General features: G+C 41.3%; 1 protein-coding gene across 1 annotated transcript in view; it reads right to left on the bottom strand.

The window, feature by feature from the left end:
- nrbp2b (nuclear receptor binding protein 2b) overlaps positions 1-12,376 on the bottom strand; it is a 31,100-nt gene that overhangs the window by 12,836 nt on the left and 5,888 nt on the right. The gene's annotated exons all lie outside the window — the stretch shown is intronic.

Raw genomic sequence — 12,376 nt, 5'->3', positions numbered from 1 at the left:
TGTCTCCCACACACCAGGGTCTCGCTTCATACGTCGACAATGAGCCGATACAGCAAACCACATATATATTTAATAAGCAGATTCTGTAGAGCAGAGGCTACACCCAAGTAATCTGCATTCAGCTGTACTAGATGCTGTTTCTGTACTGTATGTAAATGAGCGCAGGCTTCTTTGTGCTTTCCTTCTCTCTCTCTCTCTCTGAGATTTCACTGGCATCAAAGAGGAGCAGGATCAAAGTGTCGTGGAAAATGCAAGAAGCAGAGGAAATCATTTCAAGCTCTGCAGTGTGGATGTGTGGATGAGAGGAAAAAAAAGATGCTTCCTCTTCAATTCAAACAACGTGATGATACCGTAAATCCCTCCCAAAATAACTGCATGCTGTGATAACCTAAAAGATTATATAATCTGAATACTGGCATCTTTTCTTAAGTACTTGATGTAGGTGTAGGTTTTATATCGTATAATTAAATGAGTATATATTATGTCAAATACGCTGTAAAATAAATGTCAGAGAATGTAGCACCTGTATGCAGTCTCTACAATCATCTCCTGAGCTTTGTAGGCCATCTTTTACTCTTGGAAGGCAAACAAAGTAATAAAAAATTGTCTGAAACTTACTGAGTGATAATGAAGTTATTTTTTTATTAAAATAACAGATTACACTGGTTGGCTAATGCTTCAATATGAGTGAGTTGCTTTACTTCATATCTCATCAATGTAACTTGATAGAATTCTAACTTGTTAGAATCATACTGGGATTTTTTTTGTTGTTGCTTTTTTTAGGATGAAACAGATTTTTCAAGCACTATAATCAAAATTGCCAAAAATTCAAAGCTGTCTGTAAACATTTGACCAAAACCAGCCACAGTGTCACCTGTTAGCACCTCTAGAATCCTCCTGATGAAGACTGTGAGGCTGCAGATGAAAACTGAAAAAGCTAACAAGTGTACCTTGAGTTAAACTATAAAGTCTGTAAGGTTAAAGGGGTATTCCATTGAATTTGTTCTGTGTTTCCACGAGAGGCAAATTGAAGAAGTGGGCAAAATCGCAGCATTGCAGCGTCTCTGGATCATGCATTGCCCAGCGGACGGCATTTTAGTTCCCGCCTGCAAGATGCTCGTCTGTCTGAAACCCCACATTTCCAGTTTGTAACGTAGGCTTTTCATTTATTTTACCATGAAAGTATCCTTCCTTACCACATAAATCACAGTTCAGCTACACAAACGTGACGATGTTTAAACCCCGAAGCAAACCAGACTTTACAGCGAACACGGTGAACAACCAATTGTCTCGCACTCTCCTCCACATTCCCGTCAGGGCCTCGAGCCGCTCGCCGTCTGCTGACCTTCACCAGTTACAGTCACCTCCCACGTCTCCCTCTGTCTCTCGCCCCAGGATGTCACATGTGCAGCACACAATCAGGTCAACGTCTCGGATATTGTGTGTGAGTGTGTGTGCGCATGTCCACTCAGTGTGAAGAATAACGTGATGGCACAGGCCGTGACAAGTCAAACAGGGGGCGGAAGGAAATGTGCGAATCAACCATTTCCATTCAGGATTACATGACAGCGTATGTCTGCTTGAGAGATTTTTCATCATCGGACAAAGTGCTAACTTTTCTGGAAGCTTTTCTCCGATTAATTTCCTTCATATGCCACATTATCTAAATTAAACTGCTCGACTTTACAGAGCAGAAAAAGGTTCAGCCTTTGACACAGGACACACAAGGTTGCACAGGCTCATGAGCAGGTATGAGACACATCAGTCCTCATCACGTCGCACTTTTTCATTTTGTCACAGAGCTGTTAAAGCTCCCCACTAAGAGGAATGTAGGACAGCGAGGTGGGTTATCAGAGCAGATGGATACAGAGAGGAACGCTGCTGCAAAACAAACAGAAACAGGACAGAGTTTAGTCAAAACACAGTGAAAGACAGGAACAGTTATTCACCCGCTTTCATGCAGCTCTGCTGATAATAAAAGAGTGTTTTTATGTCCTGCCGTGCTGCAAAAATGTGACAAATTTTAATAAAGGACTTTGGATAAAATCAAATTAGTCCTGCTGACAAAAAACTCTCCAAACAAAAGGGAGTCAGCCTTGACCAAATCCTGCAGCTTTTTAAATAACTGGGACATTGTGAGGCTTACAAAACGGTTATTTCTGTAGATGCTGTCTTTCAGATTTAACATTTGGTTTTACAGTTGCCTGTGTTTTAAGCTGTGCCAGGACTACAAGACTAAAGCAACCACGCTGTCCTCGCTCCCACTGCCATAGTGACAAAGCTGTAGATTCATACAGCCAGCAAGAGACAGAAGGCAAAATCATAAGCGCACTGAAGAAGTAAGAAGCTGCTCTGACTGGGATGTGATGTGTATGGGAAGTGTTGTGCAGCCTCTTTACATGAAGCTTAAACTCATTAACGGAGCTTCCTTAGCACTGACTGGATGAGGCCCCGATGAGGCAGGTGAATGTTGATGGGTGACATGTTTGAAGGAGTGCTGTTTTCACACCAATTTACACTGTAAGTCAGACAAGTTAATTAGCAATCCCTGAGTCTGGGCTTGGGTTTCAACACCAACGACACCAAAAAAACACTTGTTTTGTCTGACAATCAGTCCCCAATCCCAAAGGCATTGAAATTACAATGAAATAAAACTGAGAAAATCATCAGACTGTCACACATGAGGGAAAAAAAAACAAAACAATTAAGCTCACTTCAGTGATCACTACAAGATGAATCAGTTGCTATCAGTCGATCTTCTGTTGCTTCACTAACTGAGTACTAATCATTTCCACGTTAACCAAAATCCGGCTCTACTTGACTCAAAGCACCACTCAAACAGAGCCGGATTTTGTACATGTCAGACCCCTTAACCTTCCTGGAGCCGTCGAGTCAGTGAAGGCCCCATTGCCCTTTTAACACACACACACAAACACGCACACCCATCTTTTTCAACCAATCAAACATTCCTGTGTTCAAGTGGAAAGAAACAGCGCAAGGTCAGGGCTATTTTATCTGCATGTCTACTCTGTGTGTTTACTCTTTTCCTGCTCAACCTCTTAGGCAGAGAAGATAAGAACTGTAACATTTGTGGGGTAAAAGGAGTACAGAAAGATTCATTTTCCCGCTGTTAACAAACCCAACACTGGCTGCACTAAAAGCAAGTTCACACAATATTCGACAGCTGATGACAGACATTTATCTTGTTTTTCGTTTTCATTCACAAGTGAGATGTGTATCCCTCCGTCTTTTCACGTGGCATGACCAATATGAGCAGGAGCTCCTATCTGATAAGCATCTGAACCAGCATCTCGGTTCAGAGGCACATCCTATCAGCAGAAAAGAGGAAAGGCCTACATGAAAGAAAAAACACACCGTGCATTATCACACCTCAGCAGCCACATGACTCGGTTCACCTCCCCTCCACGGAGAGAGGTTAAAACCGCATAAAGTAGGAAGATAAGTCATTATCTGGCACTACAGTCACTCGAAGTTATCACAACACTGCAGTCATTTGTAATTTATCTGATGGAAGTCATGCTCACTTTACAGGTCAAATGTGAGAAAGCAGAGGGCGTGGAGCAAAAGTCGAGAGTCGAACTAACAAAGTCAGAAGTACAACTTACTATTGTTTTTTTTGTTTTTTTGAAAAGGCCTGATGTTTTGTCCCTCCGCATGCATGACGATATATTCTTAAACCCTCAAACAGACGCAATCATTTTAATATAGACAAAAGCCTGCAACGAGTATCAATCAAGCCTTCTTATAACCCATGTCTACATCAATGTCATCAACTCATTTCAGTCAATCTTGTCAAATATGTGCACTTCCTTTTACATTAATCCTGCAAGTAATTCAATTGGGACAAATATGTTTTATCCTGTGGTGAAACTTCCCTTTCTGCCCCTTGTGGCAGTCCAACGTTAACAAGCTTGACCTGTTGTGCGTGTCATTCTTAATAAGGCAAACAGACCTCAGATGATAAGGATCCAGTCTCGTTTGGAATCCTATAAAGAAACACGGCTCTGCAGTCGCCACTTTGGCCTGCGATTAGTTATTGCAGGGAGGAGCAGGGGGGAAACGCTGCATGTAAATACTGTTGATAGCCACACATCCTGAAGCAAATTATTCTTTGTTAAATGTAATTTCCTTAAAAGATTTTGTTGGCTTCAGTATTTTATTGTCTAAAAGCAAAGACAAAAACTGTTGATGGGACAAAAATTTCTAACCACAGCCATTTGTGTTAAAAAGCCTTGCGTCTGCTTCCTGGTTAACGCTGCAGTGATCAGATACAGACACAGTCTAACCCTCACACTAAGATATTATCTCACTATCTATCATGGAGGAAAATTCCTTCAGACCAGCATCCTTATACAGCGATGCCGCGATTCACTAATTTCACAGCTCCTGTAGAGTTGGACATTCATGCTGAGTCATAACTGTAGAAAATGTGAATGAATCATCAACGGCTCTTCAGAGGCAGACTGATGATCCAGCTGTTTTCCATACTCACAATTCATGTCACATTCACACAGTAACAAAAGAAGTCTCCTCAGTGAATTACACAAACAGATTTTTCAACTTGCCCGCGTCAGAACCAAATACTGACTTTTACAGCTTTAAGTGAGGTTTTGAATTCAGGACTTAAGTATTTTTAAACACAAGTACTGGTCCTTCTACTTCATTCAAGGATCTGAACAATGTTTCCACCGGAGTCTAAAATCCTTCAAAAATGATACTTCTTTATTCCACGAAGGCATGAGTATGCTGATGTGTTTCCATTTGTCTGAAACAAACACCGAGACTGGAGCCCAGTACTCTGCCGGCCACAGAAATGCCTGTTGTGAAAGTGCTGTTTCATTCCTTGTTGAAAATTTGGGAGCGCTGGCACTTGATGACGTCAACTGAAGTCTGTGAGGCTTCACTGTCGGATCTGGGGTGGACACTGGGAGTGGGCTGCTGATTCGCTGAGGCCTTCGAAGTTCAAGCTGGGCCTCCATCACTCAGTTTCACCCACAAGCTCACCCACTCACTCATTCATTCACACAACCAAGGAGGGAATGTTCAACAAACGCTCATTTTTTTTCCCCCAGCAAGGGTCCACTTCTTGGAACAGAAACAGCAGTTCTAACCAGGCTGTGCGTTTACCTTGACCTGAAACTGGCCCCCTTTCTTTAAAAACCTTGCAATTGACTGTGTTCTTAAAGAGAAGCTTAATGTCTGGCAGAGTCCGCCCAAGTATTAAAGTTCTCCATAAAGTGGGGTTACATCAGCCCACTGGATTACCCAATTCATGCTTGTAAATCCACACACACAGCTTGCTTCATTGCTACTACAAACCCTGCGGAAGAGCAACATGTTATGTGGGCTCCACTGACCGCCCGCCCCCCACCCACCCTCTTCTGCATCTCTGGCAGAGGTTACTGCAGTACAGCTTTCCAGCAAGCAAAAGAGGTGACTCAGGGTAAAAACCTCAAAAGACTTGGCCGTGCAAAAGGCTTACAGAGTATTTGCCACGGTAGCCAGCCAGCAACAGTTACGGTAAAAGCTCGGTTTAAGCAGTACAGTAGCTGCGGCGTGCTCGTTCACGGCGGGCATTCGCTCACAACACTGCAGACAGGAGCTGGGAAAACAACACTGTGAAGCAGAAGAAAGCACTTAAGAGGAGTGTGAGAATGCAGTTAAGAAGAAATGTTTCTCTCTCGCAGCTACCGTTGCGTTTATAGACCTCAATTAGTCAAGTGACTGATACTGAGCTTGTTAAGAAGGCCCCATGTGGAGACACAGAGAAGGCTGAGGGAGGGTAGATACGAATAAGATGACAGAGCAGAAAGAGTTGTGTTTATCATGCGGCGTTTGTCTTCCAGGGGGATTAAGCCGAGTAGTGAAAGTTAACCTGAGCTGGCTCTTCAGCACGTGGTCAAACAAAAAGTCTGTTGGCAGACATGCACAGAGACAGCGAGCTTCTTTCTTTGTGCCTGTCAGTGTTACGTAACGTTACAGACAAAGCTCAATAGGAGCGTCTGTGAAATCACCACGTGGGGGGTTGGTGTATATTTATCTAACCCCTACCTGCCTCGCCACAGTTTCTGCACAAGACACCAAGAGCAGCAATATGTGTTCTACTCACCAGGGCCGGAGACAGGATTTTAAAAACACTGTCGTCACAGGCAGGTGTTCACAACAAAAACAACCCTGCATAAAAAAAAGCATCAAAATGAAAGTCAGAGCAACAAAAATCTGTAAAATTTTGGCTCCTGTTTTCCTGTACAGTAAAAAACTGATATTTGAGGGCTTCCTCCAGTCCAAGAATTTATTTCTGATGAGGAATAATGGCCCGTCCCGTTTCCAAACTCAAAACACCTTCATCACACCTCAGGTTTTTGCAGCACTTCAGAGAGCTTTGTTGTTGTTTTGAAAGTGAGACTAAACATGGGAACGTTCCTGTGCCATAGCCAAACATATTCCTTCAGTCAACACAATAAACATAAACTGCTTCTACCAAATCCACTATGTGTAATTCAAAATAATAACCTGCAAACTACATTTCAGGCCCTTTTATTCCTAGAGAGAAAGACAGAAAACGTGACCTCTCCATCACCTACAGTGCAGGGCGCCTTCATATTTAAATCACCAGACATCTTCCTGATTGATGGCCGCTGGGAGGCACTTCTAATTCAGCTCCTGCATGAGGGTAACCTGCTTTACTTTCAGCCGCCTGAGCTGCATAAACAACAAGACAGACACATTCAAATTCTGAATGCAAATTAGATCACGTCTGCCACATAGAAAGAACAGCAGATTTACGTGTGTGTGTGTGTGTGTGAGGTAGAGAGAGACAGAAGTGCGATTTCAGCTCGTGAAGCACGAGTTGGATGCTGTTTGAGCTGCGGGTAAACGGTGATGAGAAACAACACTGCAATAAACATTTAGCTTAGTAACTGATGGTTGTATTCAGATTTGCTTTGGAAATCGTATGCAGGACCTCGTCTTCATGCTGCATCCTCATTTTCGTAGCGTCAAGGAGAAATAGTTAGCATTAAATGACAGATTAGCACAATTTGGTTTCGAGAAGTTTTCCAATTCAGTAGTGTTATATGATTTTCTGATACTGGGAGGTGGGTGCTATAATGGGAGGAGGTTCTTCAGAGAAACCACCTGGTGCATCCTCAAAATTAGATTTAAACAGCCCTGAAATAAGTTCAAATGCAAAGATTAACTTTACCTTAACCTAAACCTTAAATGTGACTGTGAAGTGTTCCTCAAGGTCCACTTTTCTGATGCCCCTTTTTATATGCAGGTTTGACATTTTAACAAAGGTACCCATATTTGGTTTCAAGGGTCGAGATACGAGCCATTGGTGTTGAAGTTCAGAGAAATGCATCAACACTTTGAAACTTGTACACTGAGTTTTCATATCAGCTGGTCAACAAAGCTCCCTTTGAAGCCGTTAAAGCATGTGCATATTTAACTTCATGCAGTATCCCTCCTTTATTGTTAGTTAAAACTCAGAGGTCTAGTCATGTTTATAGAGGTTTTACGCAACATATTCTCAGCTGCCAGCAGTGGAAGGAGCACACAGTGGGATTTGTGTAATGTTTTTAGGGCTGATATTCACGCACATGTTCTTTGATCGGAGTCACTCATAACACCAGGGCAGATGTGAGGAGGTGGAGGACCTTGGCCTTTGCCTTAAAGCAGGAGGAGAGAGAAACACTCATATTCAGTAACAATAACAATAGCAACCTGACCATAACTGCACCTTTAATGTCTTTACAAAGTCTTTGCTCTGCGCAATAACCCTTTTAAATCAGCAGGACTGAGGCATTATGGGAATCAGTCAGCACTTAGCGTAGACAGTGGCAGGCCTCACAAAGCTTTACGAAAGGCTTCACATTACAATGCATAACAGGAACTAGACTGCACCTAAGACTATAATTATAACCTGATCTGTGTGCATGTGTCGATGCATCAGAATCACAAGAGAATGTCTAAAAAGACACAGAAAAATTCCCCAGGTTATGTTTCCATGTGACAAAGCTAAAACACAGACTTTGACATCTCCAATTTTCTTCAATAACTTAGTATGAGAACTTAAAAAAAATCTATAAAACCTTTAATTCCATTTAACAAAAGAAGTTCTCATACTTAAAACACAAGCAGCCAAAGAGGAACTTCACTTAAATAAAATACAGTCTAAAAGAGGCAAAAGTAATTTAAATCACAAATTATCTCATCAAATTATAAGTAAACCAGACTATAAATCTTAACAGCAAAATCATTCAGTTGCTCATCACCAGCTTTCTTCTGAAACCAAATTACGTGAAATAAATGAAAAGAAAAATTTACTTGATCTGACAGAATAAAGAGAGGTGAATACTGATGGAACTATACAGTTTGTATTACGCACATCCAAAAGGTACTGTTAAGACTTGTGTTTCTGTGTCATAAATTTGAGTCTGACTGATGCCAGAATATTAAAATATAACATTTGTTATACAAATGTGATTACGTTGCCACATAATCTCTCCAGGAAACTGCTGTCTTTCAAAGATCTTGCTGACTGTGAGTAGAGCATGCTCGAGTAGGTGCGAGGCGTTTCTCAGGGGCACAGATGTCATGTGACGTGAACTACTGTGACAGCTACATGAAAGCCTGCAGATATGCCAGCCAGTCCGAGAGGATTCCTTTTCATGCCAGCTATTCCCCAAGAAAATGTGGGTAGCTCCATTTCACACAGCTGGAGCGGAAAACGCTGACAGATACCTCTCTGTGCGTCCCATCCGGTCTTATGACCCCCAGACGTGTCACGTTTCATAGCCAGGTGACAGTAGCCATCAATTTCACATGAACCAACGACTTATATTGCGACACGAAAACATTCTGACGCCAAAACATTGTATAAATTAGTTTGATAAGAGGGTATAACGATCATGACACATAAACATGTGTTACAATGGAGCAATGTAGAATGTCTAATAAACAATTCCATATTTTTTCTTAAAGGCGACCTGTTTTCTTGTTAACAAAAAAAATCATGATTATTGTCACTCATAAAACATCTGCAAATCCTTTTTTTGCATCACTTATTTCAAAAATCGAACACATGTTGTTTGGATTACTTCTTTCTAGCTCTTGCCGTTTTCTTCTTCCTTACCTTGCATTGCTATACTTTTTTTTATCACCAATCAGCTGAATAACATGAAACCAGCAGAATGAATATGAAAGTCATGAGCAAAACAAATCGTGAGCAATACCAATAAAACATGAAACCACTCATTTATATCGCTGCTAAATGGCCCCCCTAGTGGTCAAAAACTTGGCAAGGGTGCCGTTAAAAATCCTAATCCTGTGTTCTCTTGTTACATACTACATATGTGTAAAATTCATACAGTCTAAAACCACACTTGTCAGTAGCTAACAGAGCAATATCGCAACAGGAGGTGAATGTTTGAATTTCAGCGAACAACATGCCTAAATTTCCAAAGAATGTGGTTGATGACAAAGCCTCGCCCACATACTGTATTTCACTTGGAAATACATCACAGAAGTGAAGCCAAATACACTGTAACTTCTGCCTCACTTCGACTTAATTAATTTGACATTTTGAATCACTTTTCCAGCTCATTATAACTCCTCATACATGAAGGCAAATGAAGGCAATGCAAAAAGTATATGGCGCACACGAGTTAGTACTTTGAAGATATAAACTAATAATCTGCGGAAATGAACGAAGTCCTTAGCTCTGCCGACAGACGAGGTGCTCGTTCTGGAAACGACGAGCCAGTTCAGTCTACTGCTTCTTTCCCCTCCTCTCTTCACCTGTAATGAAGTTTTGATGCTAGCTGCAGCACTAACTCTCAAATGAGCTCAAGGAATGCACTGTGTATCGCAAGCCAACAATAACCAAGTACGTATACGTGAGGATGGACATTTCCTTCAAGCTATGAATGAGATGGAAGTTAGTCACAGTTTGCTGACTGGTGAGTAATCGGCAGCTAAAGCCCTCATGCAGGTGCTACATAAGTGCTGATGGCTTCTGTTTTGTGTAAACATGTCTCATCCATGCACGGGCGCCTGTGAAATCGCAGCATGTAAACATGACAGTCAGAGAGTAACAGCAGTATCAATTCTCCTCATGTGTTCAAACGTACGGAGGGCAACAGTTAGCTCATGTGAACAACAGCGTGACACCATTAATTTGCAATTTCATTTTGAACGCCCCCACTGACTGGGAGCTGCGTAGTGGAACTGAACAATGAAAGCTATGAGACATGATGAAAATAGCATGCTTTCTCAAATGCAGTCTGGCAGCTGGGTCACCGGGCGGTAAAATACAGTGCATGACATCACACATGAAAAGGTAAATTATAGTTTATAAATAATTTGTGTGCTCAGAGAAGACTTAGCTGTTCCCTCACACACGATGAGTTCAGCTGGAATAACCTTTGATCAACAGTCACACATATGAAATACTTCCCTGTTTGTACAGACACACCTGTACAAACATGTGTGTGTGTGTTCTACGTACACTCAACAGGAATAGTAGGTCATATCTCTTTATTTTACTGCTCTTCAAATTCTTTTGTCATGCCATTTGTGATTTAGAATTTACTTTAAGAGTACAAATTTTCAAATTTCACATTTAGTGCAATTCACATATCATGTCTGAATTTCTTTTTGAAGTGAAATTTTCTCGATCCCAACTTAGGGATCTACAGCTGTCAGCAACTTTACTAAGGCACCCCAGTGCTTTTGTGCTAAATGATAACATCAGTGACAATGCTAAAGTATAGCAGGTATGATGTTTCACCTTACCTGAGCATGTTAGCATGTTGCAAAATAGCACTAAATACAAAGTACAACTGAAGTTGGTGGGACAATGAAGATATCTGCTCATGATATCTGATCTGTGATCACGATGTTATATGATTCAGGGCGATAAATCGCAATTCATCCTGAGGAGACATGAATGTGTGGACAACACATGAGACATTTAGCTCAGAACTGCTAATGGAAACCTCATGGAGGGATACTTAGAGAACCAACAAAGTCATGAGAGTGTCTGTACAAAATTCTGTGCCAATCCATCACACAGATACTGAGATATTTGACAGGACAAGTTGACTTGTTGATAATGCTACAGAAAAAGACAAGCGATCACCAAAGTCATCAAAATTCATCCTCAGGGTGCCATGGGGATTTGTATCAAATTTTATGTCATTGAAATATTTCACTGAAAACTAGAAAGCCCAATCTCAAGGTGGTGCTAGATGAAAATTCAAGGGATTCCCAAAGTGATCGGGATTCATCCTCTGGTGACCATAAATGCCTATGAAAAGTCTCATGTCGATCCATCAAATTGTTGCTGAGATATTTCAGTTTGGACCAAAGCAGCAGACAGACCAGGCAACAGAGTGACATTGCTATCCCTCGAGCCATTCCATTAGAGTGGAAAGAAACAGCCAAAAATCAATGGACTCATCTGTACAAATCATTATTTTTGTATTCTAAAAATGAATGGGTGTAAATGTGATTCCTAATAAAGCCTTAAGCCCCGAGCAGCAGGCGGGGATGACCGCCGTTGGCAGAGCGGCCGAGTTAACAGGTGGATCAAAGCTGACTGCCCCTGCTCTGCGTTTACCCTCCAGGGAAATCTGAGAGGATGTCATTCCTCATGGGGCAGCTGTCAAACTAGAAAACATGCCTGCACTGCTGGATTATTATGGGGTGTAAGTCATTAGGAGAATCCCCTCAGGGCAGGAAACACTTAATGCAAGCCACAACTTGACATGGGCTTACGAGGGGCAATGCTCCGTGATGAAGGCGCGTTTGCTCAGTTTAATGACTCGTCTTTACAACTTCAGACATGGAATACATCCAAATAAAATCACCAGAGGTGTACTACACGACATATATCATACATACTGCAAGGTGATGTGTGTGGCTGGCATTGGCCATGAGAAAATTATGTAAATAAACATGAGACAATTAGTCAATTAGTGGATTGTGTGATCAATGAAAAAATTTAAAGTAACTTATATCCATTACTTTTCCTGCCATTACTTCAAAGAAGAAAAGTTGTGATGATATTTTACACAAAAAAAATATATGCCATCTCATTAAGGAGTGTGGCTCTGGGAGATTTGAGATGTATCAGGATCTGGACAGCACACTATTAAACAGATATAGAAATATATAGAAAACCTCATTATCATCACATAATTAGATGATGAACAATAATAATGCTTCATTTAGTACAGGTCTCTTTCACAACACAATAATAGCTCTGTTCTGTTCTTTTCTTGTGAGCCAGCATGCACAATTCCAAGACCCTGAGAAAAAAACAGCTAAATGCAATTCAGCCATGATTCAT

This window comes from Scatophagus argus, chromosome 18 (assembly GCF_020382885.2).
Source record: "Scatophagus argus isolate fScaArg1 chromosome 18, fScaArg1.pri, whole genome shotgun sequence".
NCBI classification, from domain to species: domain Eukaryota; kingdom Metazoa; phylum Chordata; class Actinopteri; family Scatophagidae; genus Scatophagus; species Scatophagus argus.
This window is presented reverse-complemented; position numbering and strand designations above follow the sequence as displayed.